The sequence below is a fragment of the Notolepis coatsorum genome (genome assembly GCF_963971535.1).
Source record: "Notolepis coatsorum genome assembly, chromosome: 11".
Classification (NCBI taxonomy): domain Eukaryota; kingdom Metazoa; phylum Chordata; class Actinopteri; order Aulopiformes; family Paralepididae; genus Notolepis; species Notolepis coatsorum.
In genome coordinates, this window is record NC_140175.1 from 87039427 (window position 1) to 87051510 (window position 12084).

The window sequence follows — 12084 nt, forward strand, 5'->3', positions numbered from 1 at the left end:
TGTTATGATGAATTGAAAATGGGGGACCCTGATGTAAACAAGACGAAAGTCTTTCTCTGGTTTGCATCCCCTTAACAATTGTGTGTATTGAGCCGTACTGTATTGTACCCATTCTGCAATCTGTTAAATAAAGTTGTCATTCATTCATTCATTCATTCATTCATTCATTCATTCATTCATTCATTCATTCATTCATTCATTCATTCATTCAAGTGCTATATTCAGATGTGTTGCTCAGATCTGATTTGTTTTGTTTGGCTGTTCACATTATTATTTATATGACTCGTGGCCAATATCAGATTCCAGTGTGAACTGGTCACGCTCCTGAACTGACCGCATGTGCAAATGAACAACAACGATTTTTTTGGGACATATATCTATAGAGTGAAAGTCGCATGACTGTTCAGACTGAGGTCACTTTGCAAAACATCTCACCTGTATCTGATTTAGCAGGAGGACCACATTATGAAAGTGATCAATATCAGAATTGAAAATATCAGATTCCATGTGATTTGTGCTGTTCACACAGCCATGAAAAAAAATAAAAGATCAGAGTCACATAATGAGCTAAACATAAATCAGACTTGGGTCACTTTTGCCTGTAGTTTGAACATATAGCCTAAGGGAGGCAAGAGCGCACAGACAATTAGTTTGGACCGGTGCTCCAACTTCTGCAGAGAAATCTCTCTACAGGACAACTCTTTCTTTACAGCCGTTCTATGAGACAAGGTGAGAATGGATGATCTATATCTCGCCCCATCAACAGGCCTTTAGAATACTGATGTCGTTTATATCAAAGTGTATTAGGGACCACACCATGAGATAACTATGTTGCTCAGAGCATGGCAAGGGCCACAAGCATTAGACCACAGACCCCCATTTCATTCAATGTATTTGATGCCAACCAAAGATTTAGTGTTAAGAAACTGCTGTTGAATTATTGGACAGAATACGATACTACTACTAATACTACTACTGTAGATGGAGCGATTACAGTGGAGAGAGTGGACCTATAACAGGAGTCGTTGTTTTGGGTCATTCTTTCATTGGGTTATCTTCTGGCATAGTAGATTCGATTAGATTAGATTCAAATGTATTGTCATACGGCACAAGTACAGTACAACAAAAATAAGTTTGGCATCCAAGTGCAATCGTAATATATAATTTACAGGTGATTAAACTGGGTATAAAATAGATAAATTAGTACTACTGAGTAATAGTGCTAATCAGATGTATTTAACGTGTTATAGTATTAATATGTACAATGATACAGGTATATAAAGTCACTATGGTAGTAAGTCACACTGGCCAGCAGTGTAAGAGTACGTAAGGGATACTGTATGTACAGATATAGATATAGTATCACTATCTACAGATATGTAAAAATTATTATATGCAGGTATGTACAGATAGATGTGTATATATATATACAGAGTTATATGGGTAGACTATAGTTTGCGGTAGGTAGTATAATCTACCCATATAACTCTGTATGATAGCATGTACAATAGTGCTGTATTGTTAGAAAACAGTGTTTTTGGCCTTCATCAGCCTTCATCAGCCTTCATCTGCCCTTCTCTGAAGTCTCCACGTTGTGTTGTAATTGTTGATGTTGAAGCAATCGTTCGGTGGAATTCTGTCCTCTCATGCACTGGCTGTCACACTCTTTCCCCCCGTTAATGCATCCGAACAAAAGACTGTACTGGAAACGTCGTCTCTTTATCAGAAAGAAAAGTGATATCCTTCAGTATGTACTGTATATATTAAGGCTGTCAATCGATTAAAATATTTAATCTGATTAATCGCATGATTGTCTATAGTTATCTCACGATTAATCGCAAATTAATCGCATATTTTTTATCTGTTCTAAATCTACCTTAAACAGATCTTTTTCAAGTTTTAATACTCTTATCAACATGAGAGTCAACAAATGCTTTCTTTATGCAGCCATTTAACACAAAAGGATGACCCTCATGCATTGCAAATTTGCATCAAATTCAAAACAGAGTGATGCACAAAATAACTTAAAGAAAATTATAATTTAAAACAATGAATAAAGTGTGCATGAAATAATAGGGGAAAGAAAACGCTAGGAACTTGTTACATTCACCCACACAAGGGCTGAGGACTCACACCCCGGGCCCCCCCCCCCTCTCTCTCTCTCACACACTCTCCCAGCTATCTTTCTCTCTTGCCCCTTCCTCATCTCTCTCTCTCTCTCTCTCTCTCTCTCTCTCTCTCTCTCTCTCTCCTCTCTCTCTCTTCTCCTCTCTCTCTCTCTCTCTCTCTCTCTCTCTCTCTCTCTCTCTCTCTCTCACACACACACACACACACACACACACACACACACACACACACACACACACTAGTAATAATAAAATGAAATAAAACGTAGACCGGGGTTCGACTCCCACTCGGGGCATCGAAGTGCCTTGGGTGGAGTGGAGTGAGTTTGAGAGGGTGAGTGTAACGGATGATATCGTGAAGCACAGTCAAGACAGGGCTGGGGTAGTGAGTAGCGTGTGCATAGGTGTTTAAACTCACTCTCACATCATCAAAGACAGATAGACACGTTGCAAAGTAGTGAAGTTCACCTCTTGGTATAGCGTCGTGTTGTGCTTGGCCCGCGGTGTGAGGGATACCGGGGGTTCGACTCCCACTCGGGGCATCGAAGTTTAAGGTGACGTTGTCACAACCGTTACATAATTTTATATACACATCGGTCTGAATATACCTGCATAATAATCTTATATAATATGAAAGAATTATGGGGGGAAACAATTCCTTATTTTTCTGGGGACCCCCTTCTGGAGATATTTGCTGTAAGAACAAACTCATTAGCCATACAGTATGTTGACAGCAGGGAGGCCTGTAGAGTCACTGTATGATCTCTGAGGTGTCAGGTTCCATGACAGACAGCAAGCGTGAATCTACATTGAAGTTTTCAGCAAGGCACTGAACCTACTTAATAATAATAATTCATTACATTTATATAGCACTTTTCTAGACACTCAAAGCGCTCCCCACAATGTAGGGTGGAAATTGCCTCCTTCACCACCACTGGTACCCAACCTTGGGCTAGGCAGGCTCAATGGCTGCCATACACTGGCACCAGGCACACATCACACTACACAATGGCTGAAAGGCTCAGGAGGCAGGGATTGATATCAGCCAATTAAGGGGAAGGGATGATTAGGTGGCCTTGATGTCAGAGACATCAGCCAGGAACGTCGGGGAACCCCCTACTCTTTGCGATAGGCGTCCTGGGTTCTTTAATGACCGACATTCAGTCAGGACCTCGGTTTAGCGTCTCATCTGAGGGACGGCACTCGCAGCAACTAGTGACTAGTCCAGAGAGGACAGAGTGCCCCCTTTTGGACAACAACACCACTTTCCGACAACGGCCTTGCTCGGGGCTCGAACCGGTGATCTTCTGATCATGAGTCCGGAGCTCTACTCATGTAGCCACACTGCCGGACAAGGGTCTAATTCATCGAAACAAGGGTCTCTGAGTCTGACCAACCCTGCTGGTGAAATTATACAACAACAACAACAACAACAACAACAACAACAACAACAACAACAACAACAACAACAACAACAACAACCAAACTAAAAATGACACTGTGTGTAATAGTAGGCTCCGAAGGAACACAATAACCCACAAGGTTGTGCACCGACATCTTGGGGGGCAGGGGCTCAAGTGAAAAAACAAAACACTGACACACTATTCCCACCCTGATGTTGCCCACATCATGCCATCCAATCACACACTACAGTATGTTTTAAATGGTGCATTTTATATAATGTTTTAAATTGATAAGGTGTATTTCTTCGTGAACTACTATACATTCCCCTATTTATATTTGTTAGAATTTAGAATAGAATAGATCTCAGCAGAACTCCGACCATGGGACTTGGTACAGTAAGTAAACAAATAGCTTTGCTTCCAATACACTACTTTTCATTTCATACAACTTAATGTAAAGAAATTTGAACTATCCCTTTAAGGCTATACGGCTATTCTATCTATATCTATTCTGTATCTAAAAGCAATAGCAACAGCAGGGTGACCTCAAGGTAAACCAACGGTAAACGACCATTAAACGAAAGGTTGCTGGTTCAATATCTGGCACTGACAGGAGGGTCTGAGAGCTGGTGACTGAAGGGTGGCAAGGCACAGAACCTCCAAACTGCTCCAGGGGCGCTGCACTGCTGGGCAACCCCTGCTCTCTGACCTCTCTGATGAAATGGATATGTGCAGAGGACTGTGCGTGTACGACGTGTAACTAGGAGGGATATATATGAAAAGATGCATGTCAATTTCAATTGTACATAAATAGTATTTTTCATCATAATCTTCTTCTCCTAAGGGGGCAGTGTGATATGTAGATCCACAGTTCCCACAACACCATTAGGAGAAAGTCACCATGAATAATAGAGCGATGTGTATTTTAGCCCATTTTGATCAATGATTTGTTATTATTCGTTTTTAAATAAGAAAATAGACCAATGTTCTTTTTTAATACAAGCATATGAGTCGCTGCCATTTCAGATAGAAAATTGTGATGCATTTGTTATCCCTCAAAAGTATTTTGAGACAGTAGCTAGTACTGTTTGAAAGGAAATATTTCTTAGATTGATCTGTGATGGGACCAATGTCACGCAGCAAATGTAAAGATGAACACTAGGAGCAGATGAAATAGATTCTAACATAATGTTCTCTCGTGAATGAATGAATGAATGAATAGTTTATTTTCGGTCTTTGTTAACAACAAATCAAAAACACACTTGTGTGGACTTACAAAAAGAAAAGAAAATCACAAATGTACATATTCAAAGTAAGCTCACACACAAACTCCAAACACAGATGATACATGTGATTCACAGAGTCCAATTGGACTGGTCACAATCAGGGCCGCATTAAGTCCACTATGGGCCCCGGGGGCTATGTTGTTTTTTTAGGGGGGCTCTCCCCAAATTCAACCTGTCACCACACCAACAAGCTCAGCCCCGTCCATTAGACGACCTGTGCAACCATTGTATTTGTTTGTCCTCCTGCTGTTCTGTTCCACATTTCACGTCTGTTGCACGTTTCACTTCTGCTGTCATGTTCAGCATTGATTCAAATAGTACTATTTTCAATGTTATCTAATGTGGATTTCAGTTAAGTGCCCAAGTTAGGTACATATTAATACTACGATTATGTACCTACATCTGATTAGCACTATTACTCAATAGTACTGAGTTTTTATTAATTTGTAAATGTTATACCCAGTCTAATCACCTGCACATTGTATATTTCTATTGCACTTTACTGTTACATCTGCACTCTGGTTGGATGCCAAACTTATTTTTGTTGTACTGTACTTGTGCTGTATAATGATAATACATTTTAATATAATATAATATAATATAAAGTGTCCATGACAAGGTTATTGTGGTTAAAGGTGCTGTAAGTGCTATTTCTTTTGTTAAAATAAGTGTTAAGTATCTCTACATTCCGACAGCCATCACTGATATAGAGTGTGTGGTCAGTAACAGTAAACAGTAAAACTGCAGTAAACAGAAAGCAAAATGCTCCCGTTCCCACTTCATCCAACCAGGAGAGAGAACTCCACAAAGTGGGGCGTGGGTAGCAGGGAAAAAAACATGACAGCTTGCTCATAAACCTTATTTTTTTCTAAGATTAAGACTTTGCTAGAAAACTGAAATAAAATGTCTGTCCCTAAAACTGAATGAAATATAGTCAAAACAAATCTGTTAAAGTGTCCTCATCCAGAGAATATTGTTTGTCAGTAGGAACATAATACACGTAGGCCTACTGTGATCACACTCTACACAGGCAACATTATTTCCAATATATTATGATAGTCCAATCTTTCTTATATCATTCTAATTGAACCAACACCATTGCCCCCCCCCCCCCCCTGCCCCTGGGCTTAGGCCCCTGTAAGCCCTGGCCACAATAGGCCAACCACTGCTAGACTGATAACCAATCATTTGAGTGATCATTTGCCAGTATACTTATCAGTAGCCCCATGTCTTTTATTCCATCATACACACACACACACACACACACACACACACACACACACACACACACACACACACACACACACACACACACACACACACACACACACACACACACACACACACACACACACACACACACACACACACACACACACACACACACACAGATGTTTACAATGATGTATAATTTATATCAAATACATATAAATCCAAGCATCAAATAGTAAACACACACACACACACACGCGCGCACACACACACACACACACACACACACACACACACACACACACACACACACACACACACACACACACACACACACACACACACACACACACACACACACACACACACACACACACACACACACACACAGATAACCACTCTACAAAACAAGATCTCTCAGAATATCCTCAGGTCAGCCATCCACAACCATACACAATGAGTTATGCTTATCTGATGCTTATGCTATTTTATTATTTTCTATTCTATTCCAACATTCATCTGTAATTACCGGGTCTTTCATAGTTTGGTGACCTTGTTGCTATATTGCTAGGACACCCGCATTTCCCCAATGGGATCAATAAAGGAATATCTTATCTTATCTTATAAACATATAGTAATATAAGTAAACAAACAAGGTGTTGTCAGCTGCACAGCGGCAGCCTCAGAATGCTGGTGGGGTGTTAAAGGTAGAATCTGTCATGTTGTCAAACAGTGACCTCTAGTCAAAATATGACACCATGTTTTTATCTGATGTGTGGGTTGTATTTCAGTGGGTATAGGGGAGGGGTTGATACTGCTGGCCACATCTCAGACTCTGCCAAGAGAGGTCTGGAGAAATTCACAGTACAATAAGTTACTAAACTCCAACCCACACATCAGGCCAAAACAGAAAAAGTCAACAAAGTGCAATACCAAGCGGGGCTCCTTTGTATAACAGCATTACCGAGTCTACGTTTAAGTGCCTTTCTCAAGGGCACACACCGAGACTGGTGGTATCTTCTTTGGTGACATCATCAACCTGTTCACAATTAGTTTCTGATTCTGTCAGGGCTTCTCTTCCCTTCTCTTCTCTTCTCTTTTCTTTTCTTTTTTTCTCTTCTCTTCTCTTTTCTTCTCTCTTCTTCTCTTCTCTTTTCTTTTCTTCTCTTCTCTTGACAAAATATGGTACAGAACAATAAGTAATAGACATTCAGTTAATGGTATCCAGATCTGACCATGAATGTACTTGTTTTTCTTTTCTTTCTTTCTTTCTTTCTTTCTTTTCTTTCTTTCTTTCTTTCTTTCTTTCTTTCTTTCTTTCTTTCTTTCTTTCTTTCTTTCTTTCTTTCTTTCTTTCTTTCTTTCTTTCTTTCTTTCTTTCTTTCTTTCTTTCTTTCTTTCTTTCTTTCTTTCTTTCTTTCTTTCTTTCTTTCTTTCTTTCTTTCTTTCTTTCTTTCTTTCTTTCTTTCTTTCTTTCTTTCTTTCTTTCTTTCTTTCTTTCTTTCTTTCTTTCTTTCTTTCTTTCTTTCTTTCTTTCTTTCTTTCTTTCTTTCTTTCTTTCTTTCTTTCTTTCTTTCTTTCTTTCTTTCTTTCTTTCTTTCTTACTTTCTTTCGACGAGAACTTCACTGGGAACTAATCCCAAGGAAATACAGAGTAGGCTTCCTAAAAAAAAAATACCATGAAGGATTAGCTTCATAAACAAAACAAAAGTGAAACAGTAAGAACAAGAATCGTACACGTAAGACATTAGGATTTATGTGGCACAATGTCATGGGATTTTTCTTTCTTCTTTCGGTGATATTTGTCTGAGTAATCGTTACACTTATAGATTAAATGCTAGAAATGACGTGTGGCTCACAGATCAGTCATCGGTGTATGAGAGAGAAATGGTTTACTGCTCTGTAAAAGAATAATCTCCCCTGCTCTTTGTCATTCTTGCATAAAGACTGTATTTCTCTCATAAGCCCTCAAACCTGGATTTATGATTGAGGAGCTACGGTAGGCTTAGTAATGACCACCGTAATTCAAAGAGCTCATCGAGTTACTTTGCAATAGATAGATACGTTGCTCAACCTCGCCGAAAATAAATTATTCTAATCAATGTTTTGGGAGTGCTGGATTATAAAGTCCCTGTAATTCATATGGAAAGAAAATGATTAAGTGTACAGTGTTATAATGGCGCGGTACTATTCTCCACAGCAAGACTAATGTTCCTCGATAGGAGAGGGATGAAAAGGTCAGACTTTCCCTGTGCCGGCCACAACATGCATTTGCCCACTTAAAAAAAATGAATCTTAAAGGATGATTCCTGTTTTGTTTTGGTGTCATGTTCAAAAAATAAAATAAGATATTCCAGGCTGTATTGATCCTCTTGGGGAAATAGCAGGCATCATAGAAGCATGGGGGAGGGTAATGAAGAAAGACATACATATAGGCAATACAATTTTATCTGAATATAAAAATACGAGACAAAATAAACAATATAATTAACTATGAATATAAAGATATGAGAAAAACAAAGGTGTAAACAAAGGTGCAATCGGTTATATTATTATGTTACAATAAATATAGACAATAAAGGATTTGAATCTGAATACTGTATATACTATGAGTACTGTAAGAGTGTAAGTAAAGTAAAGTAAACACTACAGTATACACAAGGTACCCTAACTTTGTAGTCCGTGCAGTGTTGTTGGTTAAGAGTCACTTAGTGGTCACACATTTGTCCTAATAGTTTGAGTTCTGCAGCTGTTAGTTAGTATATTATGGTTGTTTATCATAAGACTGGGCTAAAGAATCAGGCGAAACTGAAATGAATGGTTATGTGGAAATTAGAGCAGCCCCTTCTTAGACAAGTAGGTGGTCCTTTTGGTCTCATTCAACCAAGTCTTTGTTTGTCTATATGCTGTTTTTTAAAGGGGCACTTCACCAAAAGCAGATTTATTTTGCACATAATCTCACACAACACACACAATAACTCTAAACAGTTTTGCACACATTCATCTAACTTGACAGTTATTGAGATTAAATTTGTTTGAATATGGACATTGAATCCTTGTGTTGTGTTAATTACCGCTCAATGAAATGATAATGTAACCCAATAAGACAAGGTATTTCTATTGCTGTAATTAACACAAGGATTCAAAGTCCCAGATGATATCACTGGTGGCCATATTCAAACTAATTTACTCTCAATAACTGTCAAACTAAATGAATGTGTGCAAAACGGTTTATCATATTTGGATGTGTATGAGATATGTGCAAAATAAATCAGCATTGTTTTTGGTGAAGTGCCCCTTTAATGTTTCCCCCACATGCTGAATGAGTTATTTCCTGAAAAATGATAAGAGGTACATATCTGATAAGCATAGATTCAAAGAGAACCTTCTGCATTGCATGTGGGAAACACAATTTTACAATTGTGTTGAAATCAACAAATTAGATTAAATTAGATTGTACTTTATTGTCATTATATTTGCATACAACGAGATTTGGGACTCAAACTTAAGGTGCAGTAATAGAATCACACGAGTAATAAAAGAGAAACATAAAATACTATACTTACTTACTTACTTACTTACTTAGGCCTTTAAATTCCCAAAGGAACATAGGCCATCGACGAAGCTCCTCCATCCTATTCGGTCTTGTGCCCTCCGCTCCAGATCTTGCCAGGACAGCCCTTCCTTCTTCATCTCCTGTTCTGTGGTTCTTCTCCAGGTGGTTTTTGGTCTGCCTCTCTTACCACAAATAAAATACTATACAGAAACATAAAATACTATACAATAAGACAATGTTACAATACTGTACAATATACAAAATAACAACAATATACACAAATAACAATCACAGTGTCAGACAGTAGGGGGTGGGTATTGCACTGTGGATATTCCACTTGAGGGGTAGGATGTTGCACAGTGTGGGAGGAGGGGAAAGGTGAATTATAATTTGTCACAAGGTCCTTAGACTATTAGCATGGCTGTAACACATGTTTGGTCAAGTTTCCCTCATTATAGCACAAACCAGAATGTTGTTGATTTACTTGATGCAAGGTGACTTAGCCAAAAAATAAGCCAAGGATTGTGCAATATGTTGTGATTGCTCCTGTTACACCAATCCATTTTGCATCAGCAGTGGCTAATTGTATTGATGTTTGTGTGACCAGTTCTCTGGGTATCAAACCCAGACGTATATCATGCTAGTTAGGGTACCTTGTGTATACTGCAACTTGTGTATACTGTTTAGTTTTACTCATACTCATAGTATATTCAGATTCAAATTCTTTATTGCCTCAAAGACCCTAAAAACAAGACTACAAACATCCCAAAACAAACTGGTCAGACTACTGCTTGACCTTACTCCTAGAACCCACCTCACCCCTGCCCATTTTGACAACCTACTGTAGGATGGCTTAGAGTAGACGACAGAGTACAGCAACTTGCAATGGGCCTGGTCTACAAGATACACTACACCACTAAGATACCCATGTACATGTCGAGGTACTTCCCAAAGGTCAGTGAATTCCACGACCACAACACCAGAGGGAGTTCCACAAAATCATGTTCAACACAGATTCAACTCAAACAAGGGACTAAACACGTTTCGCAATTATGCCACATCAATGTGGAACGCCCTACCCACAGCTGTAAAGGAATGTGAATCACTACCCACTTTCAAAACCACTCTCAAAGAGCACCTACGGGAGACTGCAATTCGAAAAACTGCAGGCCCCTGTAAATGTCCAAACCCAACCCCCTCCAATGTACAGTACCCCCCCCCCCACCCGCGCCTACCCAACCCTCTCGGGCTAAACAACAATCTGAGTCTATATCAGCAGGCAGCCTACATCACAGCAATTAGCCTCTTCTTTTTTTGCGTGCGAATATTTGTATTTCCATGTTGCAAAGGTTTCAGGAAAAAAAACGTTTTCTTCTTGTGTCCAGTGTGTCAGAGAGAGGCGGGTGGAATAATATCTGTCTTTGTCTTGTTTTCTCTTTGTCCCCCCCCCCCCCCACTTGCTTTTCAATTGACCTTGAAGTAGGTGTAGACTAGAGCATCACTCCCAGGAGTTGTCTGCGGAGGAGCCGCTGAAATGGATGCAGCATTTATCACAGAAATATGCTCCTGTCAGAGCACTCTCTCTGCACAGTGTGGGATCCATCGCACAGCCCGAGCCTCGCAAATGGAGTTCCAGTCGGAATCGTATGACAGTCAGTGGTGGGTGTAGTGGAGTGCCACATTGCAAGCAATGCGATACGATTTTGTGCCACATGCAATGCAATACATAGTCAGACCGTTTGCCATGGCACGTGTGGCAGAGAGGGATATAGAGGACTGGCAGGCTGACAGACAAACAGCTAAATGAGAATGAGGGTGTGTGTGTGTGTGTGTGTGTGTGTGTGTGTGTGTGTGTGTGTGTGTGTGTGTGTGTGTATGCGTGCGCGCATGCACTCTCTCTCTCTCACACACACACACACACACACACACGCACACACACACACACACACACACACACACACACACACACACACACACACACATTCTACTTCAACCCTGAACTTTCATTGGTGTATTTGGATGTCAGTCAAATGTGTCTGGGAGGGTGGAGCCCTCAACACCTCTCCCTCTGTCCTGCACAGGAACTGCATCTGTCAAGAGAGGAAACACCGCTAGTAGCTACATGGTTATGGAGTTTATTGTGATCCTCAGAGTGTTCACTATGCTCAGACTGTCATTGAAATGAGACATTACCATTGTTGGGGATATGCACAGATGATACGGAATATTCCGGACGTTTCCTTCCCTCGAATAAAGCATGCATAACGGTAGGTTACGGTCATCATTATTATACTAGCCTAGGCTGACAGATAACAACAACTAGCTGTTAGCTTGGAGACGTTAGCTCTAACATTAGGCCTATCTATTCAGTTAGCTGGTGACTGACGTTAGCTAACCACACCAACCTGATGCTAAATGCTGGAAGCAGTTCTGTATAAATGAGCTTAACTGCTTTGCCAAGTACTGAAAGCTGAGTTTTAGTGCTGTCTTGTTCTTCTCAC